Below are 26,398 nucleotides of genomic sequence, written 5' to 3'. Positions count from 1 at the left end.
GTCCATATTGTTGTCTTTTTTTCTCTCTATATACTTATTTTTTTGTAAGATTTTATTCATGATATTTTTTTGTACAATACAAAACATAAAAATACAAACAACAACATACCGACCCACACCAACATCCACAACATCACCCCTGCCCAGACTCACCTGCTCACACCCCCATCTCCAGTGCCCCTTTAACTCTCCGCCACATGGCCTCAAACTGCACAATTTTGTTTCAATTTTGTTTTCTCAAAAACGTTTGACTTTTCCATTGTGTTAATGATGGAGGATTGGTTGATTTCCAGTTTTTAACTATACGTTTGTTCAAGATGATTGACAAAAAAAGTATCGTCCAACCCATCGGGTATCTCACTGCACACTCATATGCCATGTCTTGAAATATGCAGACAGACGGATTCAAAGTAAATTTACATTATAATACTTCTCAGCCAACTTTCTAACTCCGCCCATAACTTTTGGACTTTATAGCATTCCCTGAAGGCATGGATTATTGAGTCATTGTTAGTTTTACACTTAAGATATGACTATGCCGTTGTGCTGTAGAATTTGTGAATTTTGTCTCTTGTGCAATAAATTATATACATTAGTTTATACTGGATTAAGTGTACATTTTCATTACCTATAATTTCGTTAGTTATGTTTCAACATTCCCTCCATCTTGTGTCAATATCAGTTCTTTTTAGAGATTGTCAGTTGGATAGGCTGTCTGCAAAGATTTGTATATCTTACCTATCAAATTAATATCCCTTTCTTACTCAAATAGGGTTCCCTCAAGATTACTCTGGTGTCCAAAATATTTAAAATAGATATGAATAAGGTTGATGCCCTCGCGGAAATTGAATTAGCATTATACCAAAATCCCCATGAAAATCTGTCAGTTTAAGCTAGAGATATCTGGGTTTTTGCGTTGGATGTGTCTCAATCCACCACCTCTGCCTTTGACACACTTCCGCATCTGCGGTGAAAGGTGTCAGAGCTAGAGCGATGTTTGTCATCCCTAAAATCGGTCTTCTCACAAAATTGTCTGTAGCGTCTGAACGGTTTGGCCTACAAACTATTACCCTTCTATGAGACTCTCACGTACACGATGGTTTACTCTACGACCAACAAGCGTCTTGGGACTCGTCTGAAGTCGGTACAGCCGATCTGCCAACTTCTGTCTGTAGCGTCTGAACAGGGATACACACTAATACCCCACTGTGGAAAGGTGAGACTCTCACGAACACGTACATGTCCGTTGTTTTGCTCTAGGATGTCCACAGGCCTCACAAGACTCATCTGAAGCTCCCCTGGTTGACAAAATATATGGAAGTATATATGGAGACTGTTAAGTGACAAAAAAAAAGTTTTTCAAAAAGATTCCTGATCTTCTGATATCTCTCAGATATAGGATAAACACTTCAGAACAAACTTCCTTTAGAAACATTTTCGGAACTATCTCTTGTTCCATGTAGTGAATCTGTTATTCAATGTGTTTGTATGGGTTGAGTTGTATTTTAAAATATCTACATTGGTCAGTCCAAAATTTCTTTTTAATTCTGTCATGGAAATAAATGTATTTCCTGTTACCAAGTCATTTACGGTTTCTATACCTTTAGTTTTCCATGTGGACCAATTTATCAGTGAATTCTGAAAAGCTATCCAAGGATTGTTCTGTAGGATTGTGTTTTTAACGAATGATATTGGTTCTTGTAGAATACATTTCACTTTCTTCCATATTGTTATAGTGTTCTTAACTATGAAGTTGTTAATGTTCTTATCTTTATCCTTAGAAAATAGACATTTAAAAAGATTCTGGGGATGAGCATGCGCATCTTCACTATGTACCCACTGTTCCTCTCTAGTGCATTTCACTATATGTCGCAAGTAAAAGCTCTGGGTGGCGAGTTGATACAATTCCAAGTCTGGAAGGTTAAAACCACCCTCTGACTTAGGAAGACGTAAAACGTTCCTTTTTATTCTATGATATAGACTGTTATGACCTTTTTAAAAGAACGTCTTCGGTGGGGTAATTGGTATTACCGAGAATAAATATAAAATCTTTGGGAGTCAGGCCATTCTGAAGAGGTTTATTCTAATTGTAAGATTTAACTGCACTTACAGTTGACCGGGGCAGCTCTAGCAGGGCAGAAATTTGACAAACTGACTTGTTGGAAAGGTGGCATGCTATGACGGTGCCACGTTGACAGTCACTGAGCTGTTCAGTAAGGCCATTCTACTGCCAATGTTTGTCTATGGAGATTGCATGGCTGGGTGCTCGATTGTATGTCCACATACTTTTGTATACACAGTGTATTTGTTGTCAATTTTTTTATTTATTTTTTATTTTTATTTTATTTCACCTTTATTTAACCAGGTAAGCCAGTTGAGAACAAGTTCTCGTTTACAACTGCGACCTCGCCAAGATAAAGCAAAGCAGTGCAATAAAAACAACAACACATACATATGGGGTAAAACAAAACATAAAGTCAAAAATACAACAGAAAATATATATACAGTGTGTGTAAATGTAGCAAGTTATGGAGGAAAGGCAATAAATAGGCTATAGTGCAAAATAATTACAATTAGTATTAACACTGGAATGATAGATGTGCAAGAGATGATGTGCAAATAGAGATACTGGGGTGCAAATGAGCAAAATAAATAACAATATGGGGATGAGGTAGCTGGGTGGGCTCATTTCAGTTGGGTTGTGTACAGGTGCAGTGATCGGTAAGGTACTCTGACAACTGATGCTTAGTGGAGATAAGAGTCTCCAGCTTCAGAGATTTTTGCAATTCGTTCCAGTCATTGTCAGCAGAGAACTGGAAGGAATGGCGGCCAAAGGAGGTGTTGGCTTTGGGGATGACCAGTGAGATATACCTGCTGGAGCGCATACTACGGGTGGGTGTTGCTATGGTGACCAATGAGCTAAGATAAGGCGGGGATTTGCCTAGCAGTGATTTATAGATGGCCTGGAGCCAGTGGGTTTGGCGACGAATATGTAGTGAGGACCAGCCAACAAGAGCGTACAGGTCACAGTGGTGGGTAGTATAAGGGGCTTTGGTGACAAAACGGATGGCACTGTGATAGACTACATCCAATTTGCTGAGTAGAGTGTTGGAGGCTATTTTGTAAATGACATCGCCGAAGTCAAGGATCGGTAGGATAGTCAGTTTTACGAGGGCATGTTTGGCAGCATGAGTGAAGGAGGCTTTGTTGCAAAATAGGAAGCCGATTCTAAATTTAACTTTGGATTGGAGATTCTTAATGTGAGTCTGGAAGGAGAGTTTACAGTCTAACCAGAGACCTAGGTATTTGTAGTTGTCCACATACTCTAGGTCAGACCCGTCGAGAGTAGTGATTCTAGTCGGGTGGGCGGGTGCCAGCAGCGTTCGATTGAAGAGCATGCATTTAGTTTTACTAGTGTTTAAGAGCAGTTGGAGGCTACTGAAGGAGTGTTGTATGGCATTGTAGCTCGTTTGGAGGTTTGTTAACACAGTGTCCAAAGAAGGGCCAGATGTATACAAAATAATTGAACCCTGTGGCACCCCCATAGAGTTGCAGCGGAGGGTGCAGAGCTAGTGGCCGGGATAGTGGTAGCCAGGTGGAAAGCATGGCCAACCGTAGCAAAATGCTTGTGGAAATTCTCGATTATTGTAGATTTATCAGTGGTGATAGTGTTTCCTAGCCTCAATGCAGTGGGCAGCTGGGAGGAGGTGCTCTTATTCTCTATGGACTTTACAGTGTCCCAAAACGTTTTGGAGTTAGTGCTACAGGATGCAAATTTCTGTTTGAAAAAGTTAGCCTTTGCTTTCCTAACTGCTTGTGTATATTGGTTCCTGACTTCCCTGAAAAGTTGCATATCGCGGGGGCTATTTGATGCTAATGCAGTACGCCATAGGATGTTTTTGTGCTGGTCAAGGGCAGTCAAGTCTGAGGAGAACCAGGGGCTATATCTGTTCATAGTTCTGTATTTTTTGAATGGGGCATGTTTATTTAAGATTGAGAGGAAATTACTTTTAAAGAACAACCAGGCATCCTCTACTGACGGAATGAGATCTATATCCATCCAGGATACCTGGGCCAGGTCAATTAGGAAGGCCTGCTCGCTAAAGTGTTTTAGGGAGCGTTTGACAGTGATGAGGGGTGGTCGTTTGACCGCGGACCCGTTACGGACGCAGGCAATAAGGCAGTGATCGCTGAGATCCTGGTTGAAGACAACAGAGATGTATTTAGAGGGTAAGTTAGTCAGGATGATATCTATGAGGGTACCCATGTTTGCGGATTTAGGGTTGTACCTGGTAGGTTCGTTGATAATTTGTGTGAGATTGAGGCCATCTAGTTTGGATTGTAGGATGGCCGGGGTGTTAAGCATATCCCAATTTAGGTCACCAATCAGTACGAACTCTGAGGATAAATGGGGGGCAATCAATTCACATATGGTGTCCAGGGCACAGCTGGGGGCTGAGGGGGGTCTGTAGCAAGCGGCAACAGTGAGAGACTTATTTCTGGAAAGGTGGATTTTTAGAAGTAGAAGCTCAAACTGTTTGGGCACAGACCTAGATAGTATGATAGAGCTCTGCAGGCTATCTCTACAGTATATTGCAACTCCACCCCCTTTGGCAGTTCTATCTAGACGGAAAATGTTGTATTTGGGGATGGACATTTTCAGCAGTGTCTGAATCCTGGCCTTCCTAATCCCTGCTAGAACATCAGGGTTGGCGGAGTGTGCTAACGCAGTGAATAACTCAAACTTAGGAAGGAGGCTTCTGATGTTAACGTGCAGAAAACCAAGGCTTTTACGGTTACAGAAGTCAACAAATGATAGCTCCTGGGGAGTAGGAGTGATACTGGGGGCTGCAGAGCCTGGGTTAGCCTCTACATCACCAGAGGAAAAGAGGAGGAATAGAATAAGGATACGGCTAAAGGCTTTAAGAACTGGTCTTCTAGTGCGTTGGGTACAGAGAATAAAGGGGGCAGATTTCCGGACGTTGTAGAAAAGATTCAGGGCATTATGTACAGACAAGGATATGGAAGGATATGAGTACAGTGGAGGTAAACCTAAGCGTTGGGTAACCATGAAAGAGATAGCATCACTGGAGGCACTGATTGAGCCGGTCTCGGGGTGTATGGGGGGTGGAACAAAGGAACTATTTGAGGCAGTTTGAGAGGGACTTGGGGTTCTACAGTGAAATTGTATAATAAGAACTAACTGGAACAGCAATAGGCAAGGCATATTGACATGGGAGAGAGGCATAACGCAATCACAGGTGTTTTTAGAGAGAGCTAAGACAACAACTGGTAATGGCGATAAAGTTTGGGCTGAGGCTAAACAGAATAAACAGGACAGGGTACCGTGTAAAGGAACAGTCCAGCAGGCTGTGCAGCTGAGTGATAATAAGGTCCAGTGAACAGTAATATGTGAGTCCGAGAGCAGTTGAAATTGGTGCTTCAGCACAGCGAGCAATAAGCACGGTTGTAGTTTGCGTGTGCTAGCGGACCGGGGCTAGCAGATGGATCTTCGTGGTCGTCGCAACGGGAAGCCTGTTGAAACCACAGACGATTACGTCGGCAGACCAGTCGTGATGGATCGGCAGGGCTCCGTGTCGACTCTACTCCGGTTGACAGAGAGGTAGAGATGTGTCTGACTCAAGGCTAGCTCAAGGCTGATGTGGGGATCTATTTTCTTACAACTAGATGTGATGCCTAGTAGAAAGAATACATTAATGATTAAACATAATAGGTTTGTGCTGTACTGATATAGATTGTTTAACATAACAAGCTGTGATTAATGTGAGGAACCGTTAGGGGTAGGCTGAGACAGACTTGTGACTCACACACACACTGCCTCTTTGTTAAACCGCTCAAGGACATGTGTTCTGCTACAATGAAGAAGAACAAATGTCTGAGGTTGCTGACTTGAGACAAGTTGTAAAGATAACAACTAATGCCTGGCAACAGTGAAGCGCCAAGGGGCTGGGACCAGCCTGTGCGCCATCGATAGGTTGGGTAAGTTTAAACCACACCCAGCCTCTACTCTGACAGGCCCAGCAGGGAGCGGGAACTATCTCTGTCAGAGTATTTAAAGAAGAACTTATAACAATAGCTCAGTTCTCTATCTACCCTGTGTGGTGTTTCAGTGGGCTCGTATATACGAACATCATATTTACCATTCAAGTGTTTGCATTAATTAAAATACTAGTCTATTTTTTGAAGACGTGTATTGACCTCTTTTTGTTCCTATACCAGATTTGAATTAACGCAACTTAACAATTGGTGACCAACGACGTGATCTGGTAGAGGGACTTCGCTGGGTATTGTCCGGCCGATTGGACATCGCTGTCGTTGGACGGTGTGTTTCACAAAGTGTCCGGACAACTAAAAACCGGTAAGCAGACACCTATTGTTATATAACTAAAGTTCTGCACATTGGCTTTATCCAAATTAATTTTGTGAAACACCTGTTTGATGTAAGTGAACTAAATTATGAATTATTATACGAATTATTGTGAGTAGATAAGCACCATATTGTGACATGCAAACCTGTGGTGAATGTGATGTTAAACCATGGTACCATAGAGTATTGTTCTACCGGCGAGGTCCGTAACTACTAGGGTACGGCTAGGTTCGGGGAAAATACTGAAATCTCTCGGCGAGGTCCGTAACTACGAGGGTACGGCTAGGTTCGAGGAAATAGGGAATAATTGAATTAGTAATTGCTATCGGTGAGGTCCGTAACTACGAGGGTACGGCTAGGTTCGAAGAATTACACCGGCGAGGTCTGTAACTACGAGGGTACGGCTAGGTTCGGGAAATTTTTGATAAAATACTAGCGACCGGCGAGGTCCGTAACTATGAGGGTACGGCTAGGTTCGGCAGAGTATTTTGTAGATAAGAGGAGGAATAGGAGGCGAGGTTGGTAGGAGTAATAGTAAATGGTAAAGGTAAAATAATGAATAACTAGTATGACTAAACTGAAACGTTTGAACTGATATAACTGAACTGTAACGTTTGATGTTTGACATAGTATAATACTAGTTTTAAATAATTAAGTTGAAGCAATTTGGTTTATTATTTCATTTAACGTTTGATGTTTGACTCTGCAAAATACTGGTTAAATAATTAGACTGAAATAATTTGGTTTATCATTGAAATATAAATATGCACCGACTTTAACTAATTAGGTGGGAATAATTTGATTTAAATAAATAGATAGACGTACTTTAAATAATTAAATAACGGACGAATATTACAAATTAAAACGAAAAACATGACTACCAGTGGAGAAGCGGAAAGAATATTGAAGGTTCTAAAATCCACACTTGAAACTAATGGAGGAAAGGACGGGAAGGAATGGAGCAGGCGAGGAGAGAAACTCTATAAGGAATGGATAGAGGATGGTTGTATGCTATCCCCCGATGGAGTGCCTGTAGGAGGCGAACCAGGGAGAATACTGGAAACGTTGAAGCGGAAAACCCAGAAAACAGAGGGGGAATGGAAGAAAGAGGCAGAACCCAGAAGGGGTAAAATCAAGGAAGCAATGGAAAAAGCAAGGCTGAAGGAAAGAATAGGACTAGCAATGTTGGGAAAACTTAAGAAAATGTGGGAAGAAAAACAGATCAATAAGGAGAAGCAGGACAAGAAGGAAGGATCCAGGTTTCCTACGGAACCGCCACCAAGATTATACCCAGAACTGCCTACGTCTCCACCCCCATACGAGGCACCAAAGCTAATGGCTCCAACACTGTATATTGTGGGGCACTGCTAGAAGCAGCAAGAGCTATATGAGACGGGGTTGAGAACATGTCCAGATTACAGGAAGAAGAAAGTCGTATGAGCCTGATGGGTGACGGCGACAGGGGAAGCCTGATGCTTGATGGGGGTTTGACCCAAACAGAACTGAAGAATCAGGAACGAGAGGACAGAGAGAGAGAAGAAAGAAATAAGGAAGTGAAAATATTGGAAGAGGAAGTAAGAAGAGGCGCGACACAGCTGAAGGAAATGGAACAAACTATGCGAGATCTGAGTGAGGAAAGGAAACAAGGAAGTAGAGCAGCCTCTCCTCCCAGAGGACATTTCATAGACATGGGAGAAGAGCATGATGAAGAAGGGGTGAGAGACAGTACATAGTTTAAATGATAGGAATATAATTAAATGTATGCTTATCAACGATAGCAAGTATTTGTTTTATTAATTAGGGCCTAATCAGAGAGAACAGTTAAAGAAATTGAATAGCGAACTGAAATGGCGATAGAGCTGTGAAAATTGAGTTGAGGACAAAGGAGAATAATTTATGGCTCTGGTTAGCGGAAAAAAAATTAAAGCGAGTTAGATTGAGCTGTAAGATTTCAAGTAGAGGTCTAAATACTTGACTGGAAGGCAGTGCTTTGATAAATTCTAATTGTTATTACTTTATTCAATAGGTTGCTTAACACCAGTGGTGTATGCAAATAGTTGGTGAATTCTAGAACGATAATTTATTTTCGTTACGGGGACCAGGGGATAAAAGTAGCTTTAGCTATTATGCTGAGGGAATAGCACCAACCTATAGTGGGTTCTAGATTTGTTAAATAAACTAACTTATATTTTAAACTAAAGTAATGCAATAGGCTACAATTATAACATTATCAGAAAAAGGCACAATTCAATGTGAAATAGTTATTACTATTATTATTAATAGTTATTACAGTTATTATCATTGATCCAGTAATGATAGAAGGATAGTAGAGGAAAGGCAAGGGATTAAATCTCATTTAGGGAAAGAAGAAGAGTATGAAGATACATTAGGGAGAAAATACCATTAACTGAGGGATATAAAACGTTTAGCTGAAAAAGACAACAGGAATAATTTACCTTACACCCTAATATAGACATTAGACCACACCAGAAGTAGAGATGGCAGGATCACCAGTAGCAATCATGAAGAGAAGGTTCCCAGAAAATAGTGAAGATATTGGTAATATCTCTAACAAATGAGAAAAAGGACCAGAAAGATGGTAACTAAATGGCCAAAGGAGGGAACATTTGATGTAACAGTGATTGTATTGGCTAAAAAATGAAATATGACATTTACAGGGGGGACAGGAACAATAGAAGGGGAGACAGATTTTCCTAGGGGGTTGATCAAATAATTGATAATGGATCATTTGAGATGAGATCACATGTAGCAGATTTAGGGTAATCAATTAAATAATCATTGTATACTCGAGGAATTTTGAGTGATTTTATGGATCAGTTATGAGGAATTAGATTGATACAAACAATTATTGATGGGTTAGGACTGGGGATATCTGTATCATGTTTTGTGTATAATACCATCTTTAGATTACTGATGGTAATTGAAGGTTAACAAAATGTATAACCAGGAGAAAGAGATTAGCTTATCTCATTGGAATGTTGCCCAGGGCTAGGGGGAGCAGTAGTGAAGTTAGGCAGTATTTAGGTCATAAAAGAGAGCTACCAAATTAAGTGGGGCCTGGCTATTTGTGGTTGTTGTTTTTCAAATTGGGTTTTTCAAATAAAAAACAACACACCTAGTATGATAGTTATAAAGGGTTGTTATGTTAAATTTAGGGGGTTTGTGTTAGGTTTGAAAGATTTAAGTATGGACCTGTCATGTCCAACCATCAGTCTTCAGGTCAAGCCCGGGAGAGCCGGGGTAGAACAGAGTTTGAACTAAACATTAGTGTTTTTACAAGATAAGGGATTGATTGATTGGATTACTATTGATTCTGAACTGAATGAAAGTCGAATTTAGCCGCCATAAAAGACAAAGGAAGTGGGAGGAGCAATAAAGAAGCAAGGGACAGTCTAAAAATAAAAATAAAATAAAATAAGGGATGGCAATTGGATGATAAATTACCAATATTACCTAAGTGATTGTTTAGGTAGGTGGTAATATTGACACATGGGCAAAACATGTGTCAAAAGGGGGATGATAAGTAGATGGTAGGATTAAATAATAAATATATACAAAGGAGAGGACAAAATACTTAAAAAAAATATTGATGGGTTAGGACTGGGGATATCTGTATCATGTTTTGTGTGTACTACCATCTTTAGATTACTGATGGTAATTGAAGGTTAACAAAATGTATAACCAGGAGAAAGAGATTATCTTATCTCATTGGAATGTTGCCCAGGGCTAGGGGGAGCAGTAGTGAAGTTAGGCAGTATTTAGGTCATAAAAGAGAGCTACCAAATTAAGTGGGGCCTGGCTATTTGTGGTTGTTGTTTTTCAAATTGGGTTTTTCAAATAAAAAACAACACACCTAGTATGATAGTTATAAAGGGTTGTTATGTTAAATTTAGGGGGTTTGTGTTAGGTTTGAAAGATTTAAGTATGGACCTGTCATGTCCAACCATCAGTCTTCAGGTCAAGCCCGGGAGAGCCGGGGTAGAACAGAGTTTGAACTAAACATGAGTGTTTTTACAAGATAAGGGATTGATTGATTGGATTACTATTGATTCTGAACTGAATGAAAGTCGAATGTAGCCGCCATAAAAGACAAAGGAAGTGGGAGGAGCAATAAAGAAGCAAGGGACAGTCTAAAAAAATTATAAATAAAAAATAAGGGATGGCAATTGGATGATAAATTACCAATATTACCTAAGTGATTGTTTAGGTAGGTGGTAATATTGACACATGGGCAAAACATGTGTCAAAAGGGGGATAATAAGTAGATGGTAGGATTAAATAATAAATATATACAAAGGAGAGGACAAAATACTTTAAAAAATAATATATATATTTTTTAGATACAGTCTAGAAAGAGAATGCAGTCAGAAATAGAAATTGAGAGCTGAACACGTGTGAAGATAGTTTATTAACCACACCCGTATGTCAGAGGTTTTGTGCCCCACAGGTGAACTAAAGGAGAAGGTGACCCACTCTATCTAACCAGGTGACTGGTGAGCATCCAGTCCCTAAAGAAGAAAAACTGGAAGCAGGCCTGTTGGGAAGGGCCCTATCAGGTTATATTGGTCACTGCCTTTGCCATTAGAATAGCAGAAAGAGCTACCTGGGTCCACGTTACCCACTGCAAATAGGTAAGAACACATGCAAGCACCACTGAACACATGCAGAGTTAGAGAGAAGAACTGGACCAATAGGGTCTGGGGATCACCTCTGTTAACGAAGATCTCCTACCCCGACCTATCATCACTGTAGTGTGTTCTTAGGGTGTGAGTATGGGGTAGTACCAAGCAGAAAGACTGAGGATAGGAGAGGGTTGGCGGTTTTTGGGAACATGGATAACTTGAGTTGCATCATAGTCTCGGCAATGGTCTTGATATGTCAAGATCCACCACCAATTGTGCTATGCCCTGACCATTGTTAAGAAGTAAAAGAGAAGAGAAGCGACCCGACATACTGACCGTCAAGGACGAGTGGCCTACAAAATGGGAGTCAGAGAAGGGCAGACTGTCAGATTCAAAAAAAGGATTAGGGTTAGGGACAATAAGCAACTTGGGATTATAAAATCCCATTATATTCGTGTTCGGCCCCCACGGCAAGTTTTAACAAGAAGGAGAATAGCCCTATTTAGATGGATGCGATTGGGATACCAAGGGGGGTATCGGATGGATACCGAGCTATGAAACAATTAGGTGAAGGGTTTACTACCACGTTCTTTTGATGGGTGACAAGCAAAATTGTGGATTGGATTAATTATATCTGTTACGACCAACAACGATTTATTGGCTAGACTAGGGATGCAACAAAAGGGAACTTTGAACAATTATCCGCCATCTCACTCTTATGACTTAGTAAAAAGAGGTTGGCTCTAGATCAGGCAGAAAGGGGTGGTGTCTATAGAATGGTAAGCCATTGTTGTACGTTTATCCCTAACAATACCAGTCCTGACGGGAGTATCTTTAAAGCCCTAGTTGGTTTAGATAAACTATCAGCTGAAATGAAGAGCTTGGCTGGAATGGAGGGAAACGGACTGTTCTCCTGGTTGGGGGAGTGGTTTGGTAAGTATGCTGCATTGGTGGTTACTGGATTTCTGACCCTAGTAGTTGTGTTTCTAATATTAATGTGCTGTGCTGCCTGTGTAATTCCTTGTTTGAGAAAGTCTGTTACAGATGTCGTGCATACGGCTGGTATGATGCCCCTCCTAGGGGCTCAAGAAGGAGATGCAGACACTGAGATGAAGCTGATTGAGGATGACCCTTGGTTTGCTATTGGTGAAGGTTTGAAGTTCCTGGGTGGCTGGTAGCCAACCTAGTACAAGTTAGGTGTAGATGGAAGGACTGAAGTCCTTTTTATTATCATTATTGCCTATTAATAAAAGTGTGATTCTTTTTGTTTGTATTGTATTTTAATGAGTGACACCCTAGTGGGTGTCAAAAGGGGGAATCCTAAATTTCCCTGAAATTTCTTATTTTGGGTTCACACCCAGCGAGTGTGAAAAGGGGGATTGTGGGGATCTATTTTCTTACAACTAGATATGATGCCTAGCTTAGAAAGAATACATTAATGATTAAACATAATAGGTTTGTGCTGTACTGATATAGATTGTTTAACATAACAAGCTGTGATTAATGTGAGGAACCATTAGGGGGTAGGCTGAGACAGACTTGTGACTCACACACACACTGCCTCTTTGTTAAACCGCTCAAGGACATGTGTTCTGCTACAATGAAGAAGAACAAACTATGTCTGAGGTTGCTGACTCGAGACAAGTTGTAAAGATAACAACTAATGCCCGGCAACAGTGAAGCACCAAGAGACTGGGACCAGCCTGTGCGCCATCGATAGGTTGGGTAAGTTTAAACCACACCCAGCCTCTACTCTGACAGGCCCAGCAGGGAGCGGGGACTATCTCTGTCAGAGTATTTAAAGAAGAACTTATAACAATAGCTCAGTTCTCTATCTACCCTGCGTGGTGTTTCAGTGGGCTCGTATATACGAACATCATATTTACCATTCAAGTGTTTGCATTAATTAAAATACTAGTCTATTTTAGAAGACGTGTATTGACCTCTTTTTGTTCCTATACCAGATTTGAATTAACGCAACTTAACACTGATTAGCCAACAACAACGTTCATTTGGTAGCAGCTAGCTAGTTGCGATTATCCAGTGTCAAAGGTCCAATGATTCAGTGATTCCGACAGAAAATCCGATATGTTCTGGGTCGATAACTCGCTGTGCAGACAGTGCAGACTGGCCGATAATAGTCCAGGCTAGAGCTGGCTGGTAGGTAGTGCAGGCCACGGACAATGGAGAAAAGCAGCTAACGGTGGCTAATAGCAAGTAGCTAGTTAGCTGGTTAGCTGGCTACTCCCGTCCGATAGACAGAGAGGTAGATAGCCGGGGCTAGCTCAAGACTCAAGGATAACTGGTGCTACGGGGGCAGTGGTGATTAGCCTACAGCAACATCCATTCGACATCCATTCGGTTGCGGCTAGCTAAAGAGGAGAGGGATGGGGATAGGGAGAGGAGGGGGGAGAGAGAGAAATGGGGAGAGAGAAAGAGAGAGGAGGAGGAGAGAGAGAGAGAGATATGGAGAGAGAGAGAGAGAGAGAGAGAGAGAGAGGATGGGGAGAGAGAGAGAGAGAGAGAGGAGGAGGAGAGAGAGAGAAATGGGGAGAGAGAAAGAGAGAGGAGGAGAGAGAGAGGGAGAGGGGGGAGAGAAGAGAGGGAGAGGGGGTGGGGAGAGAGAAGAAAGGGGGACAGGGAGGGGGGTGGGGAGAGAGCTGAGGGGGAGAGAGAGAAGAGAGGGAGGGGAGAGAGAGAAGGGATGGAGGGGGGGTGGGGAGAGAGAAGAGAGGGGGGTGGGGAGAGAGAAGAGAGGGAGGGGGAGAGAGATGTGATGTCATGTGTTTGGTTTCCAGAGTATGTAGTTTCTCTCTTTCTCTCTCTGTGTTTTGTTGTGTGTGAGAAAGAGATTAGAGAGCGATAGAGAGAAAGAAATAGGTTATTTATGTTGGTCAGGGTAAATATCTCGAGACACTGTCGATGCTCCAGGCTTTTGACTTCTGCACCTCAATCACCACAGAAAACCACCTGCAACAGAACTATTTTTCTTATCGGTAAAAACAATTTACATTGCTGTTTAACTCCTGAGCCATGCTCAGTTGGGGGTCAACGGTCATTAACGTGTCAGGATGGCTCGCTCCACCACGGGCCTCTGCTATCCCAAGATGCCCTGGGGCTGCAGGTCACGCATGCTACACCCTGAGAAACTAGGCTGGAATGTTAATTGACCCAGAATCACAGCACAGTGGTGTTTTTCTGCTGTTGAGCTGCCTGCCCGGAGAGACCCTAGAGCGCCACACACACGCAAACACACACACACACACACACACACACACACACACACACACACACACACACACACACACACACACACACACACACACACACACACATACACACACTCACACACACACACACACACACACACATACACACACACACACATCTGCCTCGTTCAAAAGGCCTCAAGGCTACTGCCTGCTTTTCCTAGAGATGGAAATTCCACTAGCCATGTCTAGGATGCAAATGACCCTCTAGGTAATGCTTGTGGAGCCGGAGAGGGGTTAGGTTACCCTTTAACCCTGTTTGGTAAACCAGTCATATACTAAATGGACCAACAACCCTGTTATGTAGTTTGGAATCGTTTGTTCCCCTGTGTTGCCTTTCTACACAAACATTTAAATGGCCCTCCATTATGATGCAGGAGAGTGGCTTTAATTAATTCTACAAGGTAACATTGTGCTTCTTCCTGGATATTTTTACTGTAATGAGCTTTGCACTGTTTCAAACAGCCTTTCTCTCCAACACAGCTGAATGAAGTGGAACAACTGTAATATCCCCAGAAAATATAACATCTGGGAAACAGAGTAGCAGGTTGTGAGTGTGTGTGTGTGTGTGTGTGTGTGTGTCTGTGTGTGTGTGATGCTATGCTATTCTTCTCCTCTCTCCCTCAGCTCTGGACATTTTGCCCTCGGAGGAAAGGATGAATTCATCTTTATTTACTAATTTCCATTGACAATAGAACTCACACTTCCGTTGACTCACGTTATTCAGATACCAAAACTTTAGAGGGGGATGTAATAAAAATGCAGAGGGCAGGGTGATGCTGGTTGTTGGATACCAGGTGGATTGGTCTTCTTCCTAGAAACTAGGACTGACCCCCCTCCACCCTCCACCCTCCGCCCCCACCAGTCGCCCCTCTGGAGTAACCACTGCCACATGTTTAGGAAACAGGCCAGGGTCCTCTATGGGGTCGAACACTACCGTCAGCCACCCAAACAAACCTGGCCTGGCTCTGGTCTGCTGATTATTCCCCATAGAACAGACAGAACCGACAGGCTGTATAAGGCTGTATAACAGCCCCCCACCTATGGGACGTGTAGGGTATGAGGGAGGAGTGAAAGGATCTGTTGAGTATATGTACCCGATACTCTTATCCACTTTGAGTAACAGACAGACAGGGACACCTGGTACCTTCTCCAATGTTGCTGCTAATTGGTGAAGACCCTACCCATGACCCCTCAGCGCCGCACAGCCGCACTCCCTCACCTGAGTGTATCCGCTCAATGCGACAGGGAGATAAGGGTAGGGGGTTCCATTTAGGATTGGACCCCTTTCAGTGTGGTTGTACTTAGAGAGAGAAGGGGGGCATGTGGAAGGGAGGGGGTGTGAGAAGGAGGGCACGGGGAAGGGAGGGGGTGTGAGGAGAGGGGCACAGGGAAGGGAGGGGGTGTGAGGAGAGGGGCACGGGGAAGGGAGGGGGTGTGAGGAGAGGGGCACGGGGAAGGGAAGGGGTGTGAGGAGAGGGGGACGGGGAAGGGAGGGGGTGTGAGAAGAGGAGCACGGGGAAGGGAGGGGGTGTGAGGAGAGGAGCACGGGGAAGGGAGGGGGTGTGAGGAGAGGGGCACGGGGAAGGGAGGGGGTGTGAGAAAGTGTGTGTGTGATTGAAGTGAGGGAGGCTGTGTGTGCAGTGACAGCCATTGTGTGTAGTGCTTTGGCTGATGATTATTCATTAGCTCTGATTTCAACCGGTTAACAAACTCATAAAAGGACCTTTTGCAATATAATCAAGAGGGCTCCATGTGGATGCCTGCCCAAACGCAGCAAGTTAACAAGTCCAAAGACCTAAATGAGCATGACCAGTGAATAGATTGCTCATTAAGAATTCCTGTTGGTTAGAATGTGGTAGGTACAGGCCTAGTCGCTCAGAAAGGAGAAAGGACTGGGTAGGAGGTGAACGCAGTACAGTATAATGGTTTACGCTTGTAGAAGTTGAATACCCAATCACTGAATATTTGCTGTTGTGTTTCTTTGCCCTGATAAAGACCTAGGCTCACTTGCGGGTAAAAACTCTTTGTCCATTTTAGACAAATACAGCACTTTGTAATTGGCTATATAACATACTGTATAAAAGTTTGCAGATTCATTTTGTTTTCCAGTGTATGGTTATTGAACATACCCATGGACTGAAGTGACCCTGTCCAGTGCTCAGGGTAGTGTTCAGTTTTATAGGTGTTTAATCATTAATTAACATGGCTATGTGTCTCTGAGCCCTGATAGGAGCAGAGAGGAAGTAGTGAGCAGAGCGTTAATATTTGATCAGCTCTCTCTCCATCTCTTTCTCCCTCTCTCGCTCTCTCACTCTCTCATCTGTCCTGTTGTATTGTCAGCACATGTTAATGCTGACAGTTTTGTAGTGTCATTGAGATATGATTTTCTCTAAGTGCCTATGCAAATCCTGTAGTTGGAATAGTTACCATTTTATTAGTGTTTGTAATCAACAATTATATTAAAATGTAAATTATGCAAAAATATTCAAGTATTATTTAGCAGACGCTCTTATCCAGAGCGACTTACATTTAAGTGAGCGCATACATTTTCATACTGGCCCCCCGTGGGAATCGAACCCACAACCCTGGCATTGCAAACGCCATGCTCTACCAACTGAGCTACATCCCTGCCGGCCATTCCCTCCCCTACCCTGGCTAATTGTGCACCCCCCCATGGGTCTCCCGGTCACAGCCAGCTACGACAGGGTCTGGATCCGAACCAGGATCTCTAGTGGCACAGCTAGCACTGAGATGCAATACCTTACACCACTGCGCCACTCGGGAGACTGTACAAACTTGTACAAACTTAACATGATGAAAAGGAATGAGATTTATGCTTACAGATTACCTAAAATAATTATCTGCAAGCCATGCCTCCAATAAGACACGCATCTAATCTGATAGGCTGACAACTCTACAATATATTATTAAAGGTCATGAACAGTCAAAATCATGTTTTTCATGAAATTGGATGACATTTGGATAAAACCAGATCAAAGTATGATGACCAAAGTACGAAAAAGTACTGTTGCTTCTACATTGATAAAGTTTGATCATAAAGTTACTGGTACCCTCCCCCATGTCAAACACTTGGATTCAGGAGGCAGGATTATTAAAGGGATAGGGTGACATCATCATAACTCTAATTTTTATACACCAATGGTAACATCATATTATTTTACCTAATTTATGCTGAACAAAAATATAAACGCAACAGGCAACAATTTCAACAATTTTACTGACTTACAGATCATATAAGGAAATCAGTCAATTGAATTAAATTAATTAGGCCCTAATCTATGGATTTCACATGACTGGGCAGAGGCACAGCCATGCGTGGGCCTGGGAAAGCGTAAGCCCACCCACCTGGGAGCCAGGCCCAGCCAATCAGAATTCGTTTTTCCCCACAAAAGGGCTTTATTACAGACAGAAATACTCCTCAGTTTCATCAGCTGTCCGGGTGGCTGGTCTCAGACGATCCCGCAGGTGAAGAAGACAGATGTGGAGGTCCTGGGCTGGCACGGTTACATATGGTCTGCGGTTGTGAGGCCGATTGAAGGTACTGCCAAATTCTCTAAAATGACTTTGGAGGCAGCTTATGATAGAGAAATTAACATTAAATTATCTGGCAACAGCTCTGGTGTACATTCCTGCAGTCAGCATGCCAATTGCATGCTCCTTCAAAACTTGAGACATTTGTGGCATTGTGTTGTGTGACAAAACTGCACATTTTAGAGCAGCCTTGTATTGTCCCCAGCACAAGGTGCACCTGTGTAATGATCATGCTGTTTAATCAGTTTCTTGATATGCCACACCTGTCAGATGGATGGATTATCTTGGCAAAGGAGAAATACTCACTAATAGGGATGTAAACAAATTTGAGAGAAATAAGCTTTTTTTGCACGTATGGAACATTTCTGGGATCTTTTATTTCAGCTCATGAAACATGGGACCAACACTTTACATGTTGCGTTTATATTTTTGTTCAGTATAAATAAATACCGCCTCGTAACCAACATCAGAGAAGGCGTGTTTGCAGAGTGGTGTGGTTTATATAGCTTGATAGCTACTTGCTGGTGCCAAAATTTGACTGCAGGGTGTCAGCAAATATAATTAAAAGTTTACATTATTAATTTATGGCAAAGATTCTTATATGTTTCCCCTTTCATCTGTGTCTGGTATTAGCTAGTTTCTGGCTAGCTAGGTCTTCAGTCAGCATGGAACAAAAGAGGGGGAAGGGTCATTCAAAACTCTGATGCAGTTGTCATGTTAACACATCCATCAGTGCTGCTGTGAACCGCATAACTAGAGACATGCCAAATGGGAGAGGTACAGTATAGAAAAAAACAACAACTTTATAATGCAATGTCAGTGCTGGTTGACTTGCTTTGTGGTTCAGTAGATTTGCTTGAGATTATTTTACTGCAACACAGCTCACTGCATAGGTGTTTCAAAGAGATGTCAGTGAAGGCGAGCTCATGAACATAAGCTTCCCACCCACTCAGCCTGTCTTTTCAAACTTCCCGGTAGTTAGCCATGAGAGAATATATAATTCCCCCCCCCCCAAAAAAAATTGCTTTTTTATCCCCAAAATGTTTAATGGGTGATATTTTAGTCACTCAAAAGGCTATTTTACATGGGAATCAGAATGACTGTTCGGGACCTTTAACATGTAATGACAAGACAACAGAACAGATGAACAGGAATGACATTACTCTAACACGTGGCCCCAAAAAATACACTGCTCAAAAAAATTAAGGGAACACTTAAACAACACAATGTAACTCCAAGTCAATCACACTTCTGTGAAATCAAACTGTCCACTTAGGAAGCAACACTGATTGACAATACATTTCACATGCTGTTGTGCAAATGGAATAGACAACAGGTGGAAATTATAGGCAATTAGCAAGACACCCCTAATAAAGGAGTGGTTCTGCAGGTGGTGACCACAGACCACTTCTCAGTTCCTATGCTTCCTGGCTGATGTTTTGGTCACTTTTGAATGCTGGCGGTGCTTTCACTCTAGTGGTAGCATGAGACAGAGTCTACAACCCACACAATTGGCTCAGGTAGTGCAGCTCATCCAGGATGGCACATCACTGCGAGCTGTGGCAAGAAGGTTTGCTGTGTCTGTCAGCGTAGTGTCCAGAGCATGGAGGCGCTACCAGGAGACAGGCCAGTACATCAGGAGATGTGGAGGAGGCCGTAGGAGGGCAACAACCCAGCAGCAGGACCGCTACCTCCGCCTTTGTGCAAGGAGGAGCAGGAGGAGCACTGCCAGAGCCCTGCAAAATGACCTCCAGCAGGCCACAAATGTGCATGTGTCTGCTCAAACGGTCAGAAACAGACTCCATGAGGGTGGTATGAGGGCCCGACGTCCACAGGTGGGGGTTGTGCTTACAGCCCAACACCGTGCAGGACGTTTGGCATTTGCCAGAGAACACCAAGATTGGCAAATTCGCCACTGGTGCCCTGTGCTCTTCACAGATGAAAGCAGGTTCACACTGAGCACATGTGACAGACATGACAGAGTCCGGAGACGCCGTGGAGAACGTTCTGCTGCCTGCAACATCCTCCAGCATGACCGGTTTGGCGGTGGGCCAGTCATGGTGTGGGGTGGCATTTCTTTGGGGGGCCGCACAGCCCTCCATGTGCTCGCCAGAGGTAGCCTGACTGCCATTAGGAGATCCTCAGACCCCTTGTGAGACCATATGCTGGTGTGGTTGGCCCTGGGTTCCTCCTAATGCAAGACAATGCTAGACCTCATGTGGCTAGAGTGTGTCAGCAGTTCCTGCAAGAGGAAGGCATTGATGCTATGGACTGGCCCGCCCGTTCCCCAGACCTGAATCCAAATGAGCACATCTGGGACATCATGTCTCGCGCCATCCACCAACGCCACGTTGCACCACAGACTGTCCAGGAGTTGGCGGATGCTTTAGTCCAAGTCTGGGAGGAGATCCCTCAGGAGACCATCCGCCACCTCATCAGGAGCATGCCCAGGCATTGTAGGTAGGTCATACAGGCACATGGAGGCCACACACACTACTGAGCCTCATTTTGACTTTTTTTAAGGACATTACATCAAAGTTGGATCAGCCTGTAGTGTGGTTTTCCACTTTAATTTTGAGTGTGACTCCAAATTCAGACCTCCATGGGTTGATACATTTGATTTCCATTGATAATGTTTGCGTGATTTTGTTGTCAGCACATTCAACTATGTAAAGAAAAAAGTATTTAATAAGATTATTTCATTCATTCAGATCTAGGATGTGTTATTTTAGTGTTCCCTTTATTTTTTTGAGCAGTGTATATATCTTTAAGCCACGACCCTACTAAGCCACGCCTCCACACCAGTGTTCCTCCACGAACCCGTTGCTACATTGAACCATTAAAGGTTCCTCCAAGAACACCTCAACTAACAGAAAGTGTAAATATGAACCATTGACTAGCAATGGTTCCTCAAAGAACTCCAGGGCTTCCTTGAGGAGCAAATCAAATCAAATCAAATCTTATTTGTAGAATACAACAGGTGTAGAAATACAACAGGTGTAGACCTTACAGTGAAATGCTTACTTACAAGCCCTTAACCAACAATACAGTTTTAAGAAAAATAAGTGTTAAGTAAAAAATAGATAAGTAAAAAATAAATAAATTAAAGAGCAGCAGTAAAATATCAGTAGCGAGGCTATATACAGCGGGTACCAGTACAGAGTCAGTGTGCGGGGGCACAGGTTAGTCGAGGTATTTGAGGTAAAATGTATATGTAGTTAGAGTTAAAGTGACTATGCATAGATAATAAACAGAGACTAGCAGCAGCGTAAAAGAGGGGGGGACAATGCAAATAGTCCGGGTAGCCATTTGATTAGCTGTTCAGGAGTCTTATGGCTTGGGGGTAGAAGCTGTTAAGAAGCCTTTTGGACCTAGACTTGGCGCTCCGGTACCACTTGACGTGTGGTAGCAGAGAGAACAGTCTATGACTAGGGTGGCTGGAGTCTTTGACAACTTTTAGGGCTTTCCTCTGACACCGCCTGATATAGAGGTCCTGGATGGCAGGAAGCTTGTGATGTACTGGGCCGTACGCACTACCCTCTGTAGTGCCTTGCGGTCGGAGGCCGAGCAGTTGCCATACCAGGCAGTGATGCAACCAGTCATGATGCTCTCGATGGTGCAGCTGTAGAACATTTTGTGGATCTGAGGACCCATGCCAAATCTTCTCAGTCTCCTGAGGGGGAATAGGCTTTGTCGTGCCCTCTTCACGACTGTCTTGGTGTGTTTAGACCATGATAGTCTTTGTGCCAGCATCGGTTTGTGGTGGTAAATAGACAGCTACAATCAATATAGATGAAAACTCTCTTGGTAAATAGTGTGGTCTACAGCCTATCATGAGATACTCTACCTCAGGCGGGCAAAACCTTGAGACTTCCTTAATATTAGATTTTGTGCACCAGCTGTTGTTTACAAATTTACACAGACTGCCACCCCTTGTCTTACCGGAGGCAGCTGTTCTATCTTGCCGATGCAGCGTAAACCCCGCCAGCTGTATGTTATCCATGTCGTCATTCAGCCACGACTCTGTGAAACATAAGATATTACACTTTTTAATGTCCCGTTGGTAGGATATTCGTGATCGTAGCTCGTCTATTTTGTTACCCAATGATTGTACGTTGGCTAATAGGACTGATGGTAGAGGCAGATTACCCACTCGCCGCCAGATTCTTACAAGGCACCCCGACCTACGTCCCCGATATCTCTGTTTCTTGCTCCTGCGAATGACAGGGATTTTGGCCTTGTCGGGTGTCTGAAGTAAATCCTTCGTGCCCGACTCGTTAAATAAAAAATCTTAGTCCAGTACGAGGTGAGTAATCGATGTCCTGATATCCAGAAGCTTTTTTCGGTCATAAGAGATGGTGGCAGAAACATTTTGGACAAAATAAGTTACAAATGACGCGAAAAAACACACATAATAGCACAATTGGTTAGGAGCCTGTAAAACGGCAGCCATCTCCTCCAGTGCCATTATACGATACAGAGTTCCACGAGTCACCACTAATTCTAAGAGTGTATGTAATCTCAGGACAGAGCAGTAAACATCTAGAGGACAATGTGATGCTTTGTAGCTTTGTACAGTTCATATGGATCAGAAATGTTTACGCTTAGTAACAGTATGGAGTTCCAGCCTCCAGGTATCAATATTTTAGTTTCCACATGGACATTCAGTGAGAACACACCATGCTGATCAATTCTGCACTGACCATCCTAAATAAAACAGGAACGATCAGATGAATAATTTAGAAAAAGTCTGTCAGTAATTCCATGCCATTCGAGCTGCACTGTCTTTTGTCTAATGGAAAAACAGGACGTGTTGTGAATGATGGCCATTGAGGGACATGGGATTGAACCGTATGAGGTATATTTTCCTGTCTTCAGTGTGCTCCTCTATTCATGCTCCTTGGTTGGAGCAAGGTCATGAGTCTAAAGTGTTCTGGGTATGTTTTCAATGCATGATGATAGAATACCTTGTATTGTGTGTGTTAGTGTGTGTGTGTGCGTGCGTGCGTGCCTATGTGTATGTGTGTGTGTTGTGTCTGTGAATTGGGGTGTTCTTTCTGCCACTTTAACAGCTTGCTACAGTTAGCCTACGCTACATGTATGGTATCCAGTCTGTCATATGGGAGATGATCCCTCTTTCCCCTTCTTCCCCCAGTCTGACTCTATAAAAGGTGTTGGTCCTCTGATCTTATACCTGATCCAGACCTATAAGTCTGCTAAGCCAAGGGTGTCAGATGACACCCGGGTCACATCTATGTCTGCGTCTGAAAGGGCACCCTTTTCTTTTAAGGAATACAGTCCGGCTTTCAACTTACTCCTGAAAGTTGTAATAGTAGAATGCACAAGGTGCAATTTCAAAATTAGGTAGTGCATAAGCAGTTTTCCTCTTGTCATTTCACTCATTACAGACCTTAGAGAGCTATTTATAACTTGTCAGAAATGTCCAGCTCAACGAGCTGGTTTTTTACCCAATCAATTTTTTAGCCAATCGATTTTATTGTAATGTTTGAGTCATTCAAATATACATTTACATTTACGTCATTTAGCAGATGCTATTATCCAGAGCGACTTACAAATTGGTGCATTCACCTTATGATAGCCAGTGGGACAACCACTTTACAATTTATTTATATTTTTAGTATTTTTATTTGTTCTTAAAATTTATTTTATTTTAAAATATTTTTTGTTTTGAGTATATTTTAATTTTAATTTGTTTTATATATATATATATATATATATATATATTTTTTTTTTTTTTTTGTTGTTTATTTATTTTGATATGTGTTTTATTTATTTATTATTATAATTATTATTATTATTATTATTTTTTTTTTTTTTTTTTGGGGGGGGGTAGAAGGATTACTTTTATACTATCCCAGGTATTCCTTAAATATATATATCACATGAAGATATATAAGACATGGCAAAATGTGTAGAATTGCAGGAAATTAGCGTCAAAACTACAAAATGTTCTCTGCACCCATGACAAAATGTGTAGAATTGCAAAAAATAAGCATTGAAATGGCAAAAAAAAAGTATCGATCCAATGGCAAAATGTATAGAATTGCAGAAAATAAGCTTTAAACCTGCAAAATGTTCTCTCCGCCAACAACAGGGTTGTGAACAGTTTTTGTCATAAACAGTGCTTGTGCTCATAGAAATAGACATGGTGCGCGCGTGGGTGTGGGATTATCCCCAATGCTGGAAGGGGAGCCTGAGTGAAAACGTTTGGGAACCCCTGATGTAGGGGAAAGGGTGTGACGTCGGACACAGCCCTAGACGTCTGCTAAGCCCGGGGTATCAGATGATAACGGGGTCATGTCTATGTCTGACTGGCGTTCACCCCCTGATCTGCTTCAGTCCGGGCCAGACCGGGTCAGACTGGCTAGCCTTTCATCCATCCCCCCATTCTGGTTTGGGTTTCCTCACTCACAGAAAGAAGAAATGTAGAGAAACACAGTTTGTTATGATAGCGGGGGAAATATTTTCACAGGGTTTTATGAGAAGCCCATTTTGTCACAACCCCTCTGAAATAAAAACAATGTCGGCTGGAGTAATTGAGAACAACAGTATATAGGATTGAGATGGATAGAAAGACAGGCCTCAAAAAATGTATGATGTATAGATGTTGTAAAAAAAAATAAAGATGAATTTGATTACTCATAAAATGTTGGCATGGTTTTCTTTGAAAATCCATGAATATTTTTCACGGCCGTCTGTCAATTTGCCCAGAGACAGAAGAGCTAAGGGAGAGGTGTGAAAACGGCGGTGTTTTTATCATGTCACCCCAACAATGAAACTCTCTCTCAACTATTACTTTTGTGTGAATGTGATGTCACACTGGCTGCGTTTACACAGGCAGCCCAATTCTGATTGGCAAAATACCAATTAGTGAAATTTGGCTGCCTGTGCAAACGCCTCTGTCTTTGTGTCTTGCAGGCTGGGCTCTTGCTGTTTAGGGTATCCAACAACTTGTATCTATCTCATGTGTTACTTTGTGTATAAACAGGTGTTACTACTCTATCTTTGCAAAATACAATCATAAAAGGACATGACTACCTCTTCATGACTCTTCTGATAGACTAGTTAAGATGAATGCTTTGTGTTTTAATTCCATCTTTCAACATTTGCTATTTCACCTTTTAAACTCATTATTTCAAAATGTTCTTTATTCTAAATCAACTAATATTGCAGCTTAATGACTTTAAATCCTTTTTACTATTAGGATAACACGGTGGCACCAGCAGGAGTAGTAACACCAATGATGGTAACACCAATGAGAAGTTTTAGGTTACTGAGGGACTTTCTTAAATGGAGGCCACAGATGCTCAAATCTAAGGTAATTAACCCTTTAAAAAAGTGATATGAGTCATACTTTTGCTCACATTGTTATGTCTCTTAATTTAAATAGCGTAACCCCAAGTGACACTTTGGATTTAGACACACCAAATTATCAATGGTATCCTCAAATTCATGACATACTAAAAGGGTGTGATAAGCTAATAATTGTATTTAATAGATATCCCTACCCCAATAACAATTTGCCACTGTAGGGAATGATCAAGGTACTTGTAAATGTGTATTTTTGTAAGGAGTGATTTTCAAGGTGGTTACACCAGTGACATAAAACTGAGGGACAGACATTATATTAGTAAATAGGTATTTTAATAGCCTTCTTTGTTTTTATTGATCTATACAATATATGAAATACTTTTGTTCACTTTCTAGCATTCAAAATAATAGATAGATATCTCTAAATCCCCAAAACATGTCACTACAACTCTACACATCACCACTGGGATAAGCCAATTTGCTTACCCTAAGGACTTTAAACAATGCATAAACATAACATTTTGCAGTATAAAGGACTCATTGATAAATAGTTCAATATAAACAAAAACACGTATGATGTGTAACTATTTGTCATTTTAAAGTGTGTTCATGGTTGCAAAGGCAAGGGACGCAAATGCACCACAATTCAAGAACGACCCAAAATGTTTGACAGTAGCCTTAGGAAGAAAGGCTAACTGATGCCTCGTAGCCGTTAGACACTAACTAATCAGAGCAAGATAAAGAATGGGGTCACATTCTTCTCCAAACGAGATCCCTCGCTCGGACTGCCAGCAGCCATGGAGGCACAACAGACAGAGACAGAGGAAGGACGTCAAAAGAAATAAATAAAAGGCAGATTGTCATAGAATCCTAGAGGTGGGAGACAGACAGAGTGAAATACTAATGTGAGTATTAGAAAGACTGGGCTGGTTAACTGACTGATCTAAGCCCTATACCAGGCAGAATTAGCTGCTCCTCAGTTTATTGTTCACTGTTAGAAAAAATGGTTCCAAAAGGGTTCCAAAAGGGTTCTTTGCGGAGGGATAGGGTTCTACTAATAACTGTTTTGATCAGAATAACCCTTTTTGGGGCCTCCTGAGTGGCGCAGGGGTCTAAGGCACTGCATCACAGTGCTGGAGGTGTCACTACAGACCCGGGTTTGATCCTGGGCTGTATCACAACTGGCAATGATCGGGAGTCCCATAGGGCGG

Source organism: Coregonus lavaretus, assembly GCF_964263955.1.
Source record: "Coregonus lavaretus genome assembly, chromosome: 24".
Taxonomy (NCBI): Eukaryota; Metazoa; Chordata; class Actinopteri; order Salmoniformes; family Salmonidae; genus Coregonus; species Coregonus lavaretus.
This window is presented reverse-complemented; position numbering follows the sequence as displayed.